General features: G+C 43.0%; 1 pseudogene across 1 annotated transcript; it reads right to left on the reverse strand.

The window, feature by feature from the left end:
- Nucleotides 1-103: 103 nt before the first annotated feature.
- Nucleotides 104-20910, reverse strand: LOC308606504 (4-hydroxybenzoate polyprenyltransferase, mitochondrial-like; annotated as a pseudogene). The gene is made up of 4 exons: nt 20828-20910; nt 20448-20532; nt 1148-1517; nt 104-979 (listed from the first exon to the last, which is right to left on the reverse strand). The product of its transcript is annotated as a 4-hydroxybenzoate polyprenyltransferase, mitochondrial-like (transcript).
- Nucleotides 20911-22289: the final 1379 nt, after the last annotated feature.

Consider the following 22289-nt stretch of genomic DNA (forward strand, 5'->3'; position numbering starts at 1 on the left):
GAAGCATGCATTAACTTAAAAATACTCCAGGTGATGGCAAATCCTGAAGAGTTCCTGGTTTCTGTGATGGTAAGAATTCGACTAGTACATACTTGAACTAAAATCCAGGCAAAAATGCTCTAAAACTTCATCTACTGGTTTTTAATTCATTAACATGTTGTAAGACTGTTATTCAGACCCAGTTATGTGGGAATAAGACCTGAGAGTGTTTTGTAAAAGTTTATTTTAAAAATCCCCAGATAAACTTAATTTGCTAATTTTCCATTCTATTATCTATATTTTTCTTTGTTTCATCTGTCTCCTTTTCTTTCCATAAATTCCCAAGGACAGTCCCTAAAAAAATTATTAGTCCTATTGTTCTGTTGGAGGTGAATTTATCCCAACAATCCTCAGGTCTGTGGATGTCCAGAGTGTAAATCTGGTGAGCCAGATGGGCTCCTGCTGCAGCAGCCAGAGCAGTGTAGCAGGGCACAGTTTGTTCACTCCCACCAGGCTCAGCGCCCCCAGCATTGCCACACTGAAGCCACCGAGCCACTGCTTGGTATCTTAACGGAACAGCACTGCCGTGGACTTCAGCACAATCAGAGCATCATCTGTCTTGTCCTGACGAGCATAGATAGTATCGTATATGAGTCCACATAATTCCAGAAAAATAAAGAGGGAGGCAAACAGATGGATCACAGGAGCCCTTGATAGCGGATCATCCAAGTAATGCTCCCCAATTAAAAGTCAACCCTAAGGCTAATTGAGGCCAGTATGTAATTCTCTTCATTAGCAGGTAGGTGATGACAAGAAGTAGGGATGCTGCTCCAAGAGCTATATACTGTAGTAATTCAGACACAGGAGAACCCTAGTGCCAAGTTCAGCTGTCCCCCGAGAAAAACAAAGGATTGAAAAGTTGAAATGTCTCCAGCAGCTATTGGGTGACTTGCTGTTCTTGTAACTTTTTTTTTTTTTTTTGCAGTACGCGGGCCTCTCACTGTTGTGGCCTCTCCCGTTGCAGAGCCACGGCTCACGGGCCCAGCCGCTCCGCGGCATGTGGGATCTTCCCAGACCGGGGCACCAACCCGTGTCCCCTGCATCGGCAGGCGGACTCTCAACCACTGCGCCACCAGGGAAGCCCTCTTGTAACCTTTATCGTAGTCCTAGTCCCAGTCCCACATGTCATTAATAGTACAGCCTGCTCCACGCAGCAGAACAGCTCCAGTGCCAAAGAGGGATCACATGTACCAATCCGGAAAGCAACCTGGTTGGGCTGCCAAAGCAGTGCTCCACGTACATGGCAGGTACCACAGCCAGGTTCCGATAGGCTAGTCCAACCGCATGAGGCACAGGTGGGGCTGCAGACGGTGGGGCGCCGAATTCACGATCCCCGCCGCCAACAGGCTCAGCCGATGCCCGTCCGCCCCCAGCCCCGCCGAGGGCCGCCAGTCTCCCCTGTGGGACTCGCGGGCCGCGTGCGCCAAGGCCAGGGAGCAGCCATGTGAGCCGCATAGCCACGCCCACAAGCCCCACGCCTCCCGTGCCCAGCATCGGCCGTGGAAGTTTTTAAAGGGAAAAGGGGAAGTGGTCTCAGTTACTCATTGAAATAGGGGATCAGACTTGTCACCATCTCCCACTGCATGCAGGCTTGTCGACCTTTCTTTAGATGCTATCTTGTTCACACAGTTTGAGAGATTAACTGAAGGGGAAGCTGGGAGGAGATCTGGTCATCTTTTAATTACTTATTCTTCCTTTCTACTTCTTTGGTCTATGGAAAGAACCAACAGGTTAGGCACGGTATTGTGTGATCAAAAGTTAGGAAAGTTGGTGGCGCAGTGGTAAGGAATCCGCCTGCCAATGCAGAGGACATGGGTTCCAGCCCTGGTCTGGGAAGATCCCACATGCCGCAGAGCAGCTAAGCCCATGCGCCACAACTACTGAGCCCACATGCCTAGAGCCTGTGCTCTGCAACAAGAGAAGCCACTGCAATGAGAAGCCCGCGCACCGCAACAGAAGAGTAGCCCTCGCTCAACACAACTAGATAAATCCCACGTGCAGCAATGAAGATGCAACGCAGCCAAAAATAAATAAATAAATTTATTTTGAAAACCCCAAAAGTTAGGAAAGGTGTGCTTGGGCAGAGAGCTCTTTACTGCCAAGAGCTCTTTCTTGCCAAAAACTGCTTACATCTCCAGGTAGATGGCCTCAGAATTGAGTTGTTTGGTGTGGGGGAAATCTCCTCACACATACAATGAAAATTGGGTTCAAACTCAGGGACCCCCAGGGGCCTGCAGCCAGAGACCCTGGGACCTGAATCCACCCACCAGCAATCAAGCGCTAGCCCCAGGACCCTCTGGGCCTCAGCCCCACGCACCAGTGGGCCGACACCAGCTCTGGGATCCCTGGACCCTGCAGCCAGAGATCCCAGGACCTGACTCTGTATGCTGGTGGGCTGGTACTGGCCCCAGGACTTGGTTTCACCCCCCGGTGGGTGGGCACCAGCCCCAGGATCACTGCAGCTCTCTTGTCAGGACCCAGCTAACACACCAGCCTCTGGGCTCCTTGGGCCCCAGCTGTGCCCACCAGCAAGCCAGCACCAGCTCTGAGACACCTTGCACTGCTCAGCCAGCCACTCCAGTTTCCAGCCTCACTCACCAGTGGGCCAAGTCCAGCTTTGGGACATCACGGAACCTGCAGCCAGCCATGTCGGGAACTGACCTTAACCGCCAGCAGGCTGACAATGGACCTGGGAGCCCCAGCCCCACAGCTACTCACCCTAGAACCCCATTCTGCCCACCAGTGGGCCAGCAGTAGCCTTGGGACCCCCCTCTCCCAGGCTTCCACCGCCAGCTGCCTGTGACCCAGCCCCGGGAAACATGGCTGGCAGCCTCTGCACAAGGAGGGACTGGCAACCAACTGGACCAGGGGCCAGCTGCGCCTACCAGACCACCCACATAGTCAACCCACCACAACAGAAGGACCCACGCAGCCCTCATGGACATGGGGCACCCCTAGAGCACATAACTCTGGTGACCAGAGGGGAGTGTGCTGCTGGGAGGCTTAGGACATCTCCTACAAAAGGCCACATCTCCAAGGTCAGGAAATAATACCAATGTACCAGATACACAGAAATAAAAACAGCAAAATTAGGCAAAATGATGTCACAAGAGGAACATGTTCTAAACAAAGGAACAGGATAAAACCCCAGAAGAAGAACTAAAAAAAAGCCCACGCACTGCAAAGAAGAGTAGCCCCCGCTCGCTGCAACTAGAGAAAGCCCACGTGCAGCAATGAAGACCCAATGCAGCCAAAAAAAAAAGTTCAAGGTAAGGATCATAAAGATGATCAAAGAACTCGAGAGATGAATGGATGAAAACAGTGAAAAGTTTAACAAAGAGTTAAACAAAGAGCCTTTATATTTACAAAGAAGAACCAAACAGCTAAAGAATACAATAACTGAAATAAAAAATACACTAGAAGGAATCAAAAGTAGATTAGATGACAGAGGAACAGATCAGTGAGCTGGAAGACAGTAATGGAAATCACTGAAGCTGAACAGAAAAAAGGAAAAGTAAAAAGAAATGAGGACAAAAAAAAAAAAAAAAAAGAAATGAGGACAGTTTAAGAGAATTTGGGACCACATCAAGCATACTAAAATTCACATGATAGAGATCCCAGAAGGAGAAGAGAGAGAGAAAGGGACCAAGAATGTGTCTGAAGATAGAGTAACTGAAAACTTCCTAACCCGGGAAAGGAAACAGACATTCAGGTCCAAGAAGCACAGAGAGTCCCAAACAGAATCAATCCAAAGAGAATCACATCAAGACACACTGTAATTAAAATGGCAAAAATTAAAGACAGAGAATCTTAAAAGCAACAAGGGAAAAGCAACAATTTATGTACAAGGGAACTCCCAGAAAGCTATCAGCTGACTTTCCAGCTGATTGGAGGCAGGAAAAAGGTGAAGTACTGGCTGCTCTGTACAGGCATATCTGAGTTACATGCTTCTTCAGGGGTGCATGTTCAGAAAAAGGTGGTGGTAGCATGATCTGAGGGTGGAGATTTTGGCCCTGACATCAAAAAGTCATCCACTGGACTTGTGCAGGCCCAGCAGGAGGGTCCATGGTGCCAGCCAGTTTGAACTTGGCAGGACTAACTCCATGTTCCTAAAAAACAAACAAAGTAACCGTTACTATAGTGACCCTTGTGTCACAGGTGTTATCTGTTGGGGGTGGTTAAAGGAGTCTTACCATAAGCTATGTGTCTAAGCTATGTGAAGCTTGGAGGGTATACAATTTGCAGGAACAATTAAGACAAGCTTGATTGGTGAGGGCAGGTTATGGGATGTTACTGAGCAAGTTAGAGTTTAAGGGATCGAACTCTTGACTGCCCTCGGTTTCAGCCTCACTGTGGTAGATATTTTCATATGAAATGCTGGTGGACTGGATACTTATTAATAACTAAATGGGATTCTAGTAATGTGCCAGTATCTTTTGATTTTTAAGATTGTTTTGTTATAAAGGATTCATGTTTGAAGACCAAGGGGTGGACTGTGTGAAAGGAAAAGCAAAATGGAGTTGCCATTGCTAAGAGAGCCTGGAGGCCATTAAGGAAGTGTGGCTTATACACATCTCAACCTGTATGGAATCTGACCTTTTGACCACTTACTGTCCTAATGGAGTCTTTCAGAACATCTGCCAGAAACTCAAGATACTTATCAGACCCTTACCCTAAAATAACTCATGATAGCCTGTCTACTTATTGGACCCGACCCTAAAATAACTTGTGATTCCTTAAGGACAAATGTTTTCCAGCTTGTGTCAGAGTTGATCACAATTCTTGCCAGGCAACTTTTAACTTTGTGGCTTTTTGCCTCTGTAAGCCGTGACTCTTCCTGGAAACACTCTTTTGGTTTTACTTGAATCTGTGTCTCCTGAATTGCAATTCTTATGACGCCCAGTAAACTCGTTTCTTATTTGCAGCCTCCTGCACTATTTCTTGGTTGACAACTGTGAAACTGTGATTTACAGTAAGAAATAAATATTTGATCCTCATCCCCATTTCTGGCACAGAGCTCCTAAGACTTTTTTGTTGTTCTTGTTGTTTTTTAAAAAATTGAAGTGTAGTTGATTTAGTGATACAGTATCATGTTAGTTTCAGTTGTACAGCACAGTGATTTTATATATATATATATAATTTCTTCAGATCCTTTTCCCTTATAGGTTATTACAAAATACTGAGTATAGCTCCCTGTGCTATACAGTAGGTCCTTGTTGGCTATGTTATTTTAATTATTTTTTTTTGCAGTTCTATAACTTTATTTGACAGCAGCAGTTAGTGCTCATCCACATTAACTGTAGATTTTTCAAAGTGGTGACAGGAACATAGGGAACCAACGTATAGAGCTTGTTTGGTGAATCTTCATCTTCATTACGTTTTCTGAACAAAAATATGGAACACTTCATGAATTTATGGGTCTTTGTGCAGGTGCCATGCTAATCTTCTCTGTATCGTTCCAATTTTAGTATATGTGTTGCCGAAGCAAGCACTCTGCTTTATATATAGCAGTGTGTATATGTTAATCCCAACCTCCTAATTTATCCCCCACCCCACCTCCCTTTCCCCTTTGGTAACCATAAGATTGTTTTCCATGTCTGTGAGTCTCTGTTTTGGAAATAAGTTCATTTGTATTATTATTTTTATTTTTTAGATTCCACATATAAGTGATATATATATATGTATTTTTTTTTTTTTTTTTTTCTTTTTGCGGTATGCGGGCCTCTCACTGTTGTGGCCTCTCCCGTTGCGGAGCACAGGCTCCGGATGCGCAGGCCCAGCGGCCATGGCTCATGGGCCCAGCCGCTCCGCGGCATATGGGATCCTCCCAGACCGGGGCACGAACCCGTATCCCCTGCATCGGCAGGCGGACTCTCAACCACTGCGCCACCAGGGAGGCCCTATATATGTATTTTTAACATCTTTATTGGAGTATAATTGCTTTAAAATGGTGTGTTAGTTTCTGCTTTATAACAAAGTGAATCAGCTATACAGATATACATATATCCCCATATCTTCTCCCTCTTGCGTCTCCCTCCCACCCTCTCTATCCCACCCCTCTAGGTGGTCACAAAGCACCGAGCTGATCTCCCTGTGCTATGCGACTGCTTCCCACTAGCTATCTATTTTACATTTGGTAGTGTATATATGTCCATGCCACTCTCTCACTTCGTCCCAGCTTACCCTTACCCCTCCCCGGTCTTCAGGTCCATTCTCTATGTCTGCGTCTTTATTCCTGTCCTGCCCCTAGGTTCTTGATCACCTTTTTTTTTTTTTTTCAGATTCCATATATATGTGTTAGAATACGGTATTTGTTTTTTTCTTTCTGACTTACTTCACTCTGTATGACAGACTCTAGGTCCACCCACCTCACTACAGATAACTCAATTTCATTTCTTTTTATGGCTGAGTAATATTCCATTGTATATATGTGCCACATCTTCTTTATCCATTCATCTGTCGATGGACACTTAGGTTGCTTCCATGTCCTGGCTATTGTAAATAGAGCTGCAGTGAACATTGTGGTACATGACTCTTTTTGAATTATGGTTTTCTCAGGGTATATGCCCAGTGTTGGGATTGCTCGGTCACATGGTAGTTCTGTTTTTAGTTTTTTGAGGAACCTCCATACTGTTCTCCATAGTGGCTGTATCAATTTACATTCCCACCAACAGTGCAAGAGGGTTCTCTTTTCTTCACACCCTCTCCAGCATTTATTGTTTGTAGATTTTTTGATGATGGCCATTCTGACCAGTGTGAGGTGATACCTCATTATAGTTTTGATTTGCATTTCTCTAATGATTAGTGATGTTGAGCATCCTTTCACATGTTTGTTGTCAGTCTGTATATCTTCTTTGGAGAAATATCTGTTTAGGTCTTCTGCCCATTTTTGGATTGGGTTGTTTTTTTTTTGATATTGAGCTGCATGAGTAGCTTGTATATTTCAGAGATTAATCCTTTGTCAGTTGCTTCATTTGCAAATATTTTCTCCCATTCTGAGGTTTTCATCTTGTTATTGGTTTCCTTTGCTGTGCAAAAGCTTTGAAGTTTCATTAGGTCCCATTTGTTTATTTTTGTTTTTATTTCCATTTCTCTAGGAGGTGGGTCAAAAAGGATCTTGCTGTGATTTATATCACAGAGTGTTCTGCCTATGTTTTCCTCTAAGAGTTTTATAGTGTCTGGCCTTACATTTAGGTCTTTAATCCATTTTGAGTTTATTTTTGAGTATGGTGTTAGAGAGTGTTCTAATTTCATTCTTTTACATGTAGCTGTCCAGTTTTCCCAGCACCACTTATTGAGGAGGCTATCTTTTCTCCATTGTATATCCTTGCTTCCTTTATCAAAAATAAGGTGACCATATGTGCGTGGGTTTATCTCTGGGCTTTCTATCCATTGATCTGTATTTCTGTTTTTGTGCCAGTACCATACTGTCTTGATTACTGTAGCTTTGTAGTATAGTCTGATGTCTGGGAGCCTGACTCCTCCAGCTCCGTTTTTCTTTCTCAAGATTCCTTTAGCTATATGGGATCTTTTGTGTTTCCATACAAATTGTGAAATTTTTTGTTATAGTTCTGTGAAAAATGCCATTGGTAGTTTGATAGGGATTGCATTGAATCTGTAGATTGCTTTGGGTAGTATAGTCATTTTCACAATGTTGAGTCTTCCAATCCAAGAACATGGATTTGTATGTGTTTGTATCATCTTTAATTTCTTTCATCAGTGTCATAGTTTTCTGCATACAGGTCTTTTGTCTCCTTAGGTAGGTTTATTTTTAGGTATTTTATTCTTTTTGTTGCAGTGGTAAATGTTAATTTCTCTTAATTTCTCTTTCAGATTTTTCATCACTAGTGTTTAGGAATGCAAGAGATTTCTGTGCATTAATTTTGTATCCTGCTACTTTACCAAATTCACTGATTAGCTCTAGTAGTTTTCTGGTAGCATCTTTAGGATTCTCTCTATATAGTATCATGTCATCTGCAAACAGTGACAGCTTTACTTCTTCTTTTCCTATTTGGATTCCTTTTATTTCTTTTTCTTCTCTGATTGCTGTGGCTAAAACTTCCAAAACTATGTTGAATAATAGTGGTGAGAGTGGGCAACCTTGTCTTGTTCCTGATCTTAGTGGAAATGGTTTCAGTTTTTCACCATTGAGGATGATGTTGGCTGTGGGTTTGTCATATATGGCCTTTATTATGTTGAGATAAGTTCCCTCTATGCCTACTTGCTGGAGGGTTTTTATCATAAATGGGTGTTGAATTTTGTCAAAAGCTTTTTCTGCATCTATTGAGATGATCATATGGTTTTTATTCTTCAATTTGTTAATATGGTGTATCACGTTGATTGATTTGCATATACTGAAGAATCCTTGCATTCCTGGGATAAACCCCACTTGATCATGGTGTATGATCCTTTTCATGTGCTGTTGGATCCTGTTTGCTAGTATTTTGTTGAGGATTTTTCCATCTATGTTCATCAGTGATATTGGCCTGTAGTTTTCTTTCTTTGTGACATCTTTGTCTTGTTTTGGTATCAGGGTGATGGTGGCCTCGTAGAATGAGTTTGGGAGTGTTCCTCCCTCTGCTATATTTTGGAAGAGTTTGAGAAGGATAGGTGTTAGCTCTTCTCTATATGTTTAATTCGCCTGTGAAGCCATCTGGTCCTGGGCTTTTGTTTGTTGGAAGATTTTTAATCACAGTCTCAGTTTCAGTGCTTGTGATCGGTCTGTTTATATTTTCTGTTTCTTCCTGGTTGAGTCTCGGAAGGTTGTGCTTTTCTAAGAATTTGTCCATTTCTTCCCGGTTGTCCATTTTATTGGCATATAGTTGCTTGTAGTAATCTCTCAGGATCCTTTGTATTTCTGCAGTGTCAGTTGTTGCTCCTTTTTCATTTCTAATTCTATTGATTTGAGTCTTCTCCCTTTTTTTCTTGATGAGTCTGGCTAATGGTTTATCAATTTTGTTTATCTTCTCAAAGAACCAGCTTTGAGTTTTACTGATCTTTGCTATTGTTTCCTTCATTTCTTTTTCATTTATTTCTGATCTGATCTTTATGATTTCTTTCCTTCTGCTAACTTTGAGTTTTTTTTGTTCTTCTCATTGCTTTAAGTGTAAGGTTAGGTTATTTATTTGAGATGTTTCTTGTTCCTTAAGGTAGAACTGTATTGCTATAAACTTCCCTCTTAGAACTGCTTTTGCTGCATCTGACAGGTTTTGGGTCGTCATGTTTTCATTGTCATTTGTCTCTAGGTATTTTTTGATTTCCTCTTTGATTTCTTCAGTGATCTCTTGGTTATTAAGTAGTGTATTGTTTAGCCTCCATGTGTTTGTATTTTTTACAGATTTTTTCCTGTAATTGTTATCTAATCTCATAACGTTGTGGTCAGAAAAGATACTTGATACGATTTTAATTTTCTTAAATTTATCAAGGCTTGATTTGTGACCCAAGATATGATCTATCCTGGAGAATGTTCCAGGAGCACTTGAGAAGAAAGTGTATTCTGTTGTTTTTTGGATGGAATGTCCTATAAATATCAATTAAGTCCATCTTGTTTAATGTATCATTTAAAGCTTGTGTTTCCTTATTTATTTTCATTTTGGATGATCTGTCCATTCGTGAAAGTGGGGTGTTAAAGTCCCCTACTATGATTGTGTTACTGTCGATTTCCCCTTTTATGGCTGTTAGCATTTACCTTATGTATTGAAGTGCTCCAATGTTGACTGCATAAATATTTACAATTGTTATATCTTCTTCTTGGATTGATCCCTTGATCATTATGTAGTGTCCTTCTTTATCTCTTGTAATAGTCTTTATTTTAAAGTCTATTTTGTCTGATATGAGAATGCTACTCCAGCTTTGTTTTGATTTCCATTTGCATGGAACATCTTTTTCCATCCCCTCACTTTCAGTCTGTATGTGTCCCTGGGTCTGAAGTGGGTCTCTTATAGACAAATATATAGGTCTTGTTTTTGTATCCATTCAGCCAGTTTATGTCTTTTGGTTGGAGCATTTAATCCATTTACATTTAAGGTAATTATCGATATGTATGTTCCTATTACCATTTTCTTAATTGTTTTGGGTTTGTTGTTGTAGGTCTTTTCCTTCTCTTGTGTTTCCTGCCTAGAGAAGTTCCTTTAGCATTTGTTGTAAAGCTGGTTTGGTGGTGCTGAATTCTCTTAGCTTTTGCTTGTCTGTAAAGGTTTTAATTTCTCCATCGAATCTGAATGAGATCCTTGCTGGGTAGAGTAATCTTGGTTGTAGTCTTGGTTGTTTTCCCTTTCATCACTTTAAATATGTCCTGCCACTCCCTTCTGGCTTGCAGAGTTTCTACTGAAAGATCAGCTGTTAACCTTATGGGGATTCCCTTATATGTTATTTGTTGTTTTTCCCTTGATGCTTTTAATATTTTTCTTTGTTTTTAATTTTTGATAGTTTGATTAATATGTGTCTTGGCATGTTTCTCCTTGAATTTATCCCGTATGGGACTCTCTGTGCTTATTGGACTTGATTAACTATTTCCTTTCCCTTATTAGGGAAGTTTTCAACTATAATCTCTTCAAATATTTTCTCAGTCCCTTTCTTTTTCTCTTCTTCTTCTGGGACCCCTATAATTCGAATGTTGGTGCATTTAGTGTTGTCCCAGAGGTCTCTGAGACTGTCCTCAATTCTTTTCATTCTTTTTTCTTTCTTCTGCTCTGCAGTAGTTATTTCCACTATTATATCTTCCTGGTCACTTATCCGTTCTTCTGCCTGTTATTCTGCTATTGATTCCTTCTAGAGAATTTTAAATTTCATTTATTGTGTTGTTCATCATTGTTTGTTTGGTCTTTAGTTCTTCTAGGTACTTGTTAAACGTTTCTTGTGTTTTCTCCATTCTATTTCCAAGATCTTGGATCATCTTTACTATCATTACTCTGAATTCTTTTTCAGGTAGACTGCCTATTTCCTCTTCATTTGTTTGGTCTGGTGGGTTTTTACCTTGCTCCTTCATGTGCTGTGTGTTTCTCTGTTTTCTCATTTTGCTTAACTTACTATGTTTGGGGTCTCCTTTTCACAGGCTGCAGGTTCGTAGTTCCTGTTGTTGTTGGTGTCTTCCCCCAGTGGCTAAGGTTGGTTCAGTGGGTTTTGTAGGCTTCCTGGTGGAGGGGACTAGTGCCTGTGTTCTGGTAGATGAGGCTGGATCTTGTACTTCTGGTGGGCAGGTCCACGTCTGATGGTGTGTTTTGGGGTGTCTGTGACCTTATTGTGATTTTAGGCAGCCTGTTTGCTGATCAGTGGGGTTGTGTTCCTGTCTTGCTAGTTTTCTGGCATAGGGTGTCCAGCACTGTAGCTTGCCGGTCGTTGAGTGGAGCTGGGTCTTAGCAATGAGATGGAGATCCCTGGGAGAGCTTTCACCATTTGATATTACGTGGAGCTGGGAGGTGTCTGGTGGATCAGTGTCCTGAACTCGGCTCTCCCACCTCAGAGGCACAGGCCTGACACCCAGGCAGAGCACCAAGAGCCTGTCAGCCACACGGCTCAGAAGAAAAGGGAGAAAAGAAAGAGAGAAGGGGAGAAAGGGAGAAAGAAAGAATAAAATAAAGTTATTAAAGTAAAAAATAAAAAATAATTATTAAAAATTAAAATTTTTTTATTACCTTTTTTAACTTTTTTAAAAATAAAAAAGAAAGAAAGAAGAGAGCAACCAAACCAGAAAACAAATCCACTAATGATAACAGGTGTTAAAAATTATACTTAAAAAACAAAAAACCAAGAATGGACAGACAGAACCCTAGGACAAATGGTAAAAGCAAAGCTATACAGATGAAATCACACAAAGAAGCATACACATACACACTCACAAAAAGAGAAAAAGAAAAAAAATTATTTTTGCTCCCAAAGTCCACCACCTCAATTTTGGGATGATTCGTTGTCTATTCAGGTATTCCACAGATGCAGGGTACATCAAGTTGATTGTGCAGATTTAATCCACTGCTCCTGAGGCTGCTGGGAGAGATTCCCCTTTCTCTTCTTTGTTTGCACAGCTCCCGGGGTTCAGCTTTGGCTTCGGCCCCCCCTCTGCGTGTAGGTCTCCTGAGGGCGTCTGTTCTTCACTCAGACAAGATGGGGTTAAAGTAGCAGTTGATTAGGGGGCTCTGGCTCACTTAGGCCGGGGGGAGGGAGGGGTATGGAGTGCGGGGCGAGTCTGTGGCGGCAGAGGTCAGTGTGACGTTGCAATAGCCTGAGGCGCGCCGTGTGTTCTCCCGGGGAAGTTGTCCCTGGATCACGGGACCCTGGCAGTGGCGGGCTGCACAGGCTCCCAGGAGGGGATGTGCGGATAGTGACCTGTGCTTGCACACAGCTTTCTTGGTGGCGGCAGCAGCAGCCTTAGCGTCTCATGCCCGTCCCTGGTGTCCGTGCTGTTAGCCGCGGCTCGCGCCCGTCTCTGGAGCCCATTTAGGCGGTGCTCTGAATCCCCTCTCCTCGAGCACCCCAAGACAATGGTCTCTTGCCTCTTAGGCAGGTCCAGACCTTTTCCTGGACTCCCTCCCGGCTAGCTGTGGCGCATTAGCCCCTTCAGGCTGTGTTCACGCAGCCAGCCCCAGTCCTCTCCCTGCGCTCCAACCGAAGCCCGAGCCTCAGCTCCCAGCCCCGCCCGCCCCGGCGGGTGAGCAGACAAGCCTCTCGGGCTGGTGAGCGCTGGTCGGCACCAGTCCTCTGTGCGGGAATCTCTCCGCTTTGCCCTCCTCACCCCTGTTGCTGTGCTCTCCTCCGTGGCTCTGAAGCTTCCCCCCTGCCACCCCCTGTCTCTGCCAGTGAAGGGGCTCCTAGTGTGTGGAAACTTTTCTCCTTCACAGCTCCCTCCCACTGGTGCAGGTCCCATCCCTATTCTTTTGTCTCTTTTTTCTTTTTTCTTTTGCCCTACCCAGGTACGTGGGGAGTTTCTTGCCTTTTGGGAGGTCTGAGATCTTCTGCCAGCGTTCAGTAGGTGTTCTGTGGGGTTGTTCCACATGTAGATGTATTTCTGATGTATTTGTGGGGAGGAAGGTGATCTCCACATCTTACTCTTCCACCATTTTGAAGGTCTCTCATATGATATTTATCTTTATTTGGGTTACTTAGTATGAATTTTTTTTTTAAATTTTTTCATGTATGTATATATGTATGTATTTATTTTGGCTGCACCAGGTCTTAGTTGTGGCACACAGGATCTTTATTGTGGCAGGTGGTCTTCTTAGTTGTGACATGCGGACTTCTTAGTTGCGGCATGCATGTGGAACCTAGTTCCTTGACCAGGGATCAAACCTGGGCCTCCTGCATTGAGAGCGTGGAGTCTTACCACTGGACCACCAGGGAAGTCCCTGTATGATAATATCTAGGTCCATCCATGTTGACGCAAATGGCATTACTTCATTCTTTTTAATGGTTGGGTAATGTTCCGTTGTATATATGTATACCACATCTTCTTTATCCATTCATCTGTCAATGCCCAGGAGTGGGATTGCCGGATCACATTTAGTTTTTTAAGGAACCTCCATACTGTTATCCATATGGTTGTACCAATTTACATTCCCACCAACAGTGTAGGATGGTTCCCTGTTTCCACACCCTCTCTAGCATTTATTGTTTGTAGATTTTTTGATGATGGCCATCCTGACTGGTGTGAGGTGATATGTCATTGTAGTTTTGATTTGCATTTCTCTGATAATTAGCGATGTTGAGCATCTTTTCATCTGCTTTTTGACCATCTGTATGTCTTCTTTGGAGAAATATCTATTTAGATCTTTCACCCATTTTTGGATTGGGTTGTTTGTTTTTTTGATGTTGAGCTGCATGAGCTGTTTATGTATTTTGGAGATTAATCCCTTGTTGGTTGCTTCATTTGCAAATATTTTCTCCCATTCTGTGGGTTCTCTTTTCGTTTTGTTTATGGTTTCCTTTGCTGTGCAAAAGTTGTTTTTTTTAAAATAAATAAATAATTTTAAAAAAATTAATTTGGCTGCTCTGGGTCTTAGTTGCAGCACACAGGATCTTTGTTGCTGCATGTGGGATCTTTTAGTTGTGGCATGCAGGATCTTTTTAGTTGCGGCATGCGGGATCTTTTTAGTTGCGGCATGCGGAACCTTTAGTTGCGGCATGCGGGATCTTTAGTTGCAGCATGCAAACTCTTAGTTGGGGCATGTAGGATCTAGTTCCCTGACCAGGGATTGAACCTGGGCCCCCTGCATTGGGAGTGCAGAATCTTAGCCACTGGACCACCAGGGAAATCCCTGTGCAAAAGCTTTTTAAGTTTAATTAGGTCCCATTTGTTAATTGTGGTTTTTATTTTCATTCCTCTAGGAGGTGGATCAAAAAAGGTATTGCTGTGATTTATGTCAGAGAGTGTTCTGCCTATGTTTTCCTATAATAATTTCATAGTATCTGGCCTTACATTTAGGTCTTTAATCCATTTTGAGTTTGTTTTTGTGTATGGTGTTAGGGAGTGTCCTAATTTCATTCTTTTACATATAGCTGTCCAGCTTTCCCAGTGCCACTTATTGAAGAGCCTGTATTTTGTCCATTGTATATTCTTGCTTCCTTTGTCATAGATTAGTTGACCATAGGTGCATGGGCTTATCTCTGGAGTTCCTATCCTGTTCCATTGATTTATATTTCTGTTTTTGTGCCAGTACCATAGTGGTTTGATTACAGTAGCTTTGTAGTAATGTCTCAAGTTAGGGAGCCTGATTCCTCCAGCTCCGTTTTTCTTTCTCAAGATTGCTTTGGCTATTCAGGGTCTTTTGTGTTTCCATACAAATTATAAAATTTTCTGTTCTAATTCTGTAAAAAATGCCATTGGTAATTTGTTAGGGACTGCATTGAATCTGTAGATTGCTTTGTGTAATATAGTCAATTTGACAGTATTGATGCTTCTAATCGAAGAACAAGTTATATGTCTCCATCTGTTTCTGTCATCTTTGATTTCTTTCATTAGCATCTTATAGTTTTCAGAGTACAGGTCTTTTGCCTCCTTAGATAGGTTTATTTCTAGGTATTTTATTCTTTTTGATGAGATGGTAAATGGAATCGTTTCCTTAATTTTTCTGATCTTTTGTTGGTGGTGTATTGGAATGCAACAAATTTCTGTGTATTCATTTTGTATCCTGCAAGTTTATCAGATTCATTGATGAACTCTAGTAGTTTTCTGGCAGCATCTTTAGGATTTTCTATGTATAGTATCACGTCATCGGCAAACACTGACAGTTTTATGTCTTCTTTTCCAATTTGTATTCCTTTTCTTTTTCTTCTCTGATTGCCATGGCTAGGACTTCCAAAACTATGTTGAATAATAGTGATGAGAGTGGACATCCTTGTATTGTTCCTGATCTTAGTGGAAATGCTTTCAGTTTTTCACCATTGAGAATGATGTTTGATGTGGGTTTGTCGTATATAGCCTTTATTATGTTGAGGTAGGTTCCCTCTATGCCCACTTTCTAGAGAGTTTTTATCATAAATGGGTGTTCAATTTTGTCAAAAAGCTTTTTCTGCATCTATTGAGATGATCACATGGTTTTATTCTTCAATTTGTTAATATGGTTTATCACATTGATTGATTGATGTATATTGAATCCTTGCATACCTGGGATAAATCCCACTTGATCATGGTGTATGATCCTTTTAAAGTGTTGTTGGATTCTGTTTGCTAGTATTTTGTTGAGGATTTTTGCATCTATATTTATCAGTGATATTGGTCTGTAATTTTCTTCTTTTTTTTTTTTTTGTGGTACGCGGGCCTCTCACTGTCGTGGCCTCTCCTGTTGTGGAGCACAGGCTCCGGATGCGCAGACTCAGCGGCCATGGATCACAGGCCCAGCCGCTCTGCGGCATGTGGGATGCCCCTGGACTGGGGCACGAACCCGCATCCCCTGCATCGGCAGGCAGACTCTCAACCACTGCGCCACCAGGGAAGCCCAGTAATTTTCTTTTTTTGTAATGTCTTTGTCTGGTTTTGGTATCAGGGTGATGGTGGCCTCATAGAATGAGTTTGGGAGTGTTCCTTCCTCTGCAATTTTTTGCAAGAGTTTGAGAAGAATAGGTGTTAGCACTCCTCTAAATGTTTGATAGAATTCACCTGTGAAGCCATCTGGTCCTGGACTTTTGTTTGTTGGAAGATTTTTAATCACAGTTTCAATTTCATTACTTGTGATTGGTCTGTTCATATTTTCTATTTCTTCCTGGTTCAGTCTTGGAAGCTTATACCTTTCTAAGAGTTTGTCCATTTCTTCCAGGTTGTCCATTTTATTGGCATAGAGTTGCTTGTAGTAGTCTCTTAGGATGCTTTGTATTTCTGTGGTGTCTGTTGTAACTTCTCCTTTTTCATTTCTAATTTTCTTTTTTTTTTTTTTGCGGTACGTTGGCCTCTCACTGTTGTGGCCTCTCCCGTTGCGGAGCACAGGCTCTGGACGCGCAGGCTCAGCGGCCATGGCTCATGGGCCCAGCTGCTCCGCAACATGTGGGATCTTCCAAGACCAGGGCACGAACCCACGTCCCCTGCATCAGCAGGCAGACTCTCAACCACTGTGCCACCAGGGAAGCCCCCGAATTTCTAATTTTCTTGATTTGAGTCCTCTCCCTTTTTTTCTTGATGAGTCTGGCTAATGGTTTATCAATTTTGTTTATCTTCTCAAAGAACCAGCTTTTAGTTTTATTGAGCCTTGCTATTGTTTTCTTTGTTTCTATTTCATTTATTTCTGCTCTGATCTTTATGATTTCTTTCCTCTGCTAACTTTGGTTTTGTTTGTTCTTCTTTCTCTAGTTCCTTTAGGTGTAAGGTTAGATTGTTTATTTGAGATTTTTCTTGTTTCTTGAGGTAGGCTTGTATAGCTATAAACTTCCCTCTTAGAACTGCTTTTGCTGCATCCCATAGGTTTGGGATCATCGTGTTTTCATTTGTCATTTGTCTCTAGGTATTTTTTGATTTCCTCTTTGATTTCTTTAGTGATCTCTTGGGTATTTAGTAACGTATTGTTTAGCCTCCATGTGTTTGTGTTTTTTAAGTTTTTTTCCTTGTAATTCATTTCTAATCTCATAGTGTTGTGGTCAGAAAAGATACTTGATATGATTTCAGCTTTCTTAAATTTACTGTTGCTTGATTTGTGACCCAATATATGATCTATCCTGGAGAATGTTCCATGTGCACTTGAGAAGAAAGTGTAATCTGCTGGTTCTGGATGGAATGTCCTATAAATATCAATTAAATCTGTCTGGTCTATTGTGTCATTTAAAGCTTCTGTTTCCTTATTTATTTTCATTTTGTGTGATCTGTCCATTGGTGTAAGTGAGGTGTTAAAGTCCCCCACTATTATCGTGTTACTGTTGATTTCCTCTTTCATAGCTGTTAGCAGTTGCCTTATGTATTGAGGTGCTCCTATGTTGGGTGCCTATATATTTATTATTGTTATATCTTTTTCTTGGATTGATCCCTTGATCATTATGTAGTGTCCTTCTGTGTCTCTTGTAACAGTCTTTATTTTAGAATCTATTTTATCTGATATGAAAATTGCTACTCCAGCTTTGTTTTGATTTCCATTTGCATGGAATACTTTTTTCCATCCCCTCACTTTCAGTCTTTATGTGTCCCTAGATCTGAAGTGGGTCTCTTGTAGACAGCATATATACAGGTCTTGTTTTGGTATCCATTCAGCCAGTCTATGTCTTTTGGTTGGAGCATTTAATCCATTTACATTTAAGGTAATTATCAATATGTATCTTCTTACTGGCATTTTGTTAATTGTTTTGAATTTGTTTTTGAAGGTCTTTTTGCTTCCATTCCTCTTTTGTTCTCTTGTGATTTGATGTCTATCTTTAGTATTGTGTTTGGATTCCCTTTTCTTTTTTGTAGAAATCTATTGTAGATTTTTGGTTTGTGGTTCCTGTGCAGTTTTTTTTTTTTTTTGCATTATGCGGGCCTCTCACTGTTGTGGCCTCTCCCGTTGCGGAGCACGGGCTCCGGATGTGCAGGCTCAGCGGCCATGGCTCACGGGCCCAGCCGCTCCGCGGCATGTGGGATCTTCCCAGACCGGGGCACGAACCCGTGTCCCCTGCATCGGCAGGCGGACTCGCAACCACTGCGCCACCAGGGAAGCCCCTGTGCAGTTTTTATATAGCAGTTTATATATGTACAAGATTATTTTAAGTTACTGGTCTCTTAATTTCCAGTATCCTGCATTTGTACTCTCCTCTTTTCATGATTGCTTGTTTTAATATCATATTTGAGTGTGGATGATTTCCTACCTTTACTTTATATTTGCCTCTGCCAGTGAGCTTTCCCATTCATAATTTTCTGGTTTCTAGGTGTGGGCTTTTCTTTTCCACCTAGAGAAGTTCCTTTAGGATTTGTTGTAAAGCTGGGTTGGTGGTGCTGAATTCTCTTAGCTCTTGCCTGTCTGTAAAGCTTTTGATTTCTCTGTCGAATCTGAACAAGAGCCTTGCTGGGTATTCTTGGTTGTAGGTTTTTCCCTTTCATCACTTTCCCTTTCCCTTTCATGATTTCATATATCGTGCCACTCCCTTCTGGCCTGCAGAGTTTCTGCTGAAAAATCAGCTGATAACCTTATGGGGATTCCCTTGTATGTTATTTGTTACTTCTTGTTGCTTTTAATATTTTCTCTTTGTCGTTCATTTTTGTCAGTTTGATTAATATGTGTCTTGACGTGTTCCTCCTTGGGTTTATCCTGCTGGGACTCTCTGCACTTCCTGGACTTGAGTGAGTGTTTCCTTTCTCATGTTAGGGAAGTTTTCAACTATAATCTCTTCAAATATTTTCTTAGGCCCTCTGTCTCTCTCTCCTTCTGGGACCCCTATAATGCCAGTGTTGATGCATTTAATATTGTCCCAGAGGTCTCTGAGACTATCCTCATTTCATTCTTTTTTCTTTATTCTGTTCCATGGCAGTGATTTCCACCATTCTGTCTTCCAGCTCACTTATTCATTCTTCTGCCTCAATTATTCTGCTATTGATTCCTTCTAGTGTATTTTTTATTCCAGTTATTGTACTGTTCATTTCTGTTTGTGTGTTCCTTAAATCTTCTAGCTCTTTGTTAAACATTTCTTGTGACTCCATTCTTTTTCTGAGATCTTGGATCATCTTTACTATCATTACTCTAAATTCTTTTTCAGGTAACTTGCCTGTGTCCACTTCATTTAGTTGTTCTTGTGGGTTTTTATCGTGTTCCTTTGTCTGGAATATATTTGTCTGCAGTCTCATTTTGTCTAACTTTCTGTGTTTGTGGTCTCCTTTCCTCTGACTGCAGGATTGTAGCTCCTCTTGTTTCTTGAGTCCGCCCCCTGGTGGGTGAGGTTGGTCCTGAGGCTTGTGCAGGCTTCCTGGTGGGAGGTACTGGTGCCTGCTCACTGGTGGGTGGACTGGGTCTTGTCCATCTCATGTGCAGGGCCATGTCAAGAGGTGTGTTTAGAGGTGGCTGTGAGCTCAGAACAGCTTTAGGCAGCCTATATGCTGATGGGTGGCCTGTATGCTGATGGGTGGGGCTGTGTTCCTATCCTGCTGGTTGTTTGGCCAGAGGTGTTCCAGCACTGGAGCCTGTAGGCTGTTGGGTAGGGCCAAGTCTTGATGCCAAAATGGTGACCTCTGGAAGAGCTCACACCAATCAGTTTTCTCTGGGGCCTCTCTGCCACCAGTGTCTTTGCCCTCACTGTGAGCCACAGCCAACCTCCCCCTCCCCAGGAGACCCTCCAAGACCTGTAGGTAGGTCCAGCCCAGGCTTCTGTGGAGTTACTGATTTGTGTTGGATCCCAGGGTATGTGTAAGCTTGTGTGCTCCCTCCAAGAGTGGAGTCTCTGTTTCCCCTAGTCCTGTGGAGCTCCTACACTCAAGCCCTGCTGGCCTTCAAAGCCAAATGCTCTGGGGGTTACTTCTCCTGATGCCAGACCTTAGGCTGGGGAGCCTGCTGGGGGGCTCAGAACTCTCACTCTTGTGGGAGAACCTCTGCGATATAAATATTTTCCAGTTTGTGGGTCACCCTCCCTGCGGGTGTGGATTTGATTATGTTGCTAAAGTGCCCCTCCTCCTGTCTCGTTGTGGCTTCCTCTTTGTCTTTGAATGTAAAATATCTTTTTTGGTAGGTTCCAGTCTTTTTTGTAAATGGTTGTTCAGCAGTTAGTTGTGATTTGAGTGTTTTTGTGAGGGGAGGGGAGCTCAAGCCCTTCTACTCTGCCATCTTTCCTGAAATCGAGGGGCTGCTTTTAGTTCGGATGCTTGCTGTCTCTTTCCTCAGTGTGTGCTGGCTGTTATCTTCTTGATATGGGGTGTGCGGGTGCAGCGGCCCTTGCGTGCTCCCAGGATAGTGGGGGCAGGCCTTGCTGCCTGCTCACGGGTCTTGTATGTGCAGCTGCTGTCTGCACACTCTGAGGACAGCAGGGGCAGTGCTTGGTACCTGATTATGGGTCTTGTAGCAGTGGCCTGTGCCCACCTCTGCAGCCCACGATGGTGGCATCAACTTGCACTCACCCCCGAAGCTCCTGTAGGCAGTGTCCTGTTGTGTGGGAGGGCTCACAGGAAAGAAGCTCTTATGGTGGTCCTGTCCCTCTCCTCATGTGCCCCCCAGTAATGGTACCTTGCCTCTCTGGTGGGCCCAGGCTTCTTCTGAGTACACCCTCAGTTGCCACAGTCCAGCCTCTTCAGGCTGTCTCTGGGCGGCCAACCCCAGTCCTCTCCCTGGGTTTGACCTCTGAAGCCTGAACGTCAGCACCCAGCCCCCACTTGCACCAACAGACGGGGGTCTCAGGGTGGGGAGCGCAGGGCAGTGGTGCTGACCTTCTGTGCAGGTTATTCTCCATCTTGCCTTCTGCAAACCAGTTGCTGCACTCGCCTTCTAGGCTCCAAAGCTCCCCCTCCATCCAGGCTGATCTCCCTGCAGTGAGGAGGCTTCCCAGGAGGTGGGAACCTTTCCTCCTTCACAGCTCCCTCCCTTGGGCGGTGGCCCCATCCCAACTCCTTTTTCTTTTTCCTTTTGTCTGGATATGTGGAGGTTTTCTTGCCCTTTTGGAAGTCTGAGGTCTTCTGTTGGTGTTCAGTAGATGTTCTGTGTGAACTGTTCCACTTGTAGATGTATTTTTAATGTTTCTGTGGGAGAAGGTGAGCTTCCTGTCCTCCTCCTCTGCCATCTTGATCCTGTCTCCCAAAATCTTACAGGAAGGTTTGAATTTCAGTTAAGGTACAGTTTCTGATCTGTTTCTACTCTGTGATTCTCTCCCGTTACCTTAATTTTATGCGTTGTTACTGGATGTCTGTGGATGACGTCCCTGTGAGCCCTCTTTGTAAGCGGCTGCTCTCCTCTCCAGGGTGCCCCAGCTGACCTCGCTGGGGCTGGGGTCTGCTTCCACTAGCACAGTATTCACAGGGTCTTTGGGAACAGCTCCTCGGCCTCTGGAGTGGAACATAAGGGCCTGGCATGCTGGTGTGCGGCAGCACAGGATGCTTCGTTGGAGGTTTTGAGTTTATCGAGGAGCTGGTGCACCTCTGCAGGGTTCTTAGGAGAAGCTGGCACCAGATGTTTAGGATGTTAATATTGGTCTATTAATTTTTTAGCAACATTGCACCAGGGATTGGACCCGTGATATATCCCATTGGGTCAGGGGAGGAAGAGCCAATACCAGTGAGTCAAGTGGTGACACAGAGACCCGACGCCTCCACTGTATTGCCCCTTTCATGGTGCCATTGGTGCTATTTCACTTGTCTGGGTCAGGACACATGGTCCAGGCATGACCCACCGACTCAGTGGTCACAGGTAGGGTCTCCTGTTATTTGGGATACCTGTCTTTTAGATGGATGCCTCAGTGGTCAAAAGCTTAAGCCAGGCACCTGCATTACAATTAAAAAAAATTCAGCAGTCAGGTGCTTATACTACAGTTATCTTGTTACCGATTTCTAATTTGATTCTATTGTGGTCAGGGAACACTGTACGATTTCAGTCTTTCTAAACAAGACTTGTATGGCCCAGCATATATCTGTTCTGTTGAATGTGCTATGTGCATTTGAAAAGAATGTATATTCCACAGCTATTAGTGAAAAAAAAAATTTTTTTTTTTTTGGCTGTGCTGTGTGGCATGTGGGATCTTAGTTCCCTAACCAGGGACCAAACCCGTGTCCCATACACTGGAAGTGTGGAGTCTTAACCACTGGACTGCCAGGGAAATCCTGGTGAAATGTTCTATCAAGGTCAGATCAAGGTGGTTAATAGTGGTGTTCATATTTTATATATCTTGATTGAATTTTT

The sequence above is a fragment of the Mesoplodon bidens genome (genome assembly GCF_964165515.1).
Source record: "Mesoplodon bidens genome assembly, chromosome: 18".
Classification (NCBI taxonomy): domain Eukaryota; kingdom Metazoa; phylum Chordata; class Mammalia; order Artiodactyla; family Ziphiidae; genus Mesoplodon; species Mesoplodon bidens.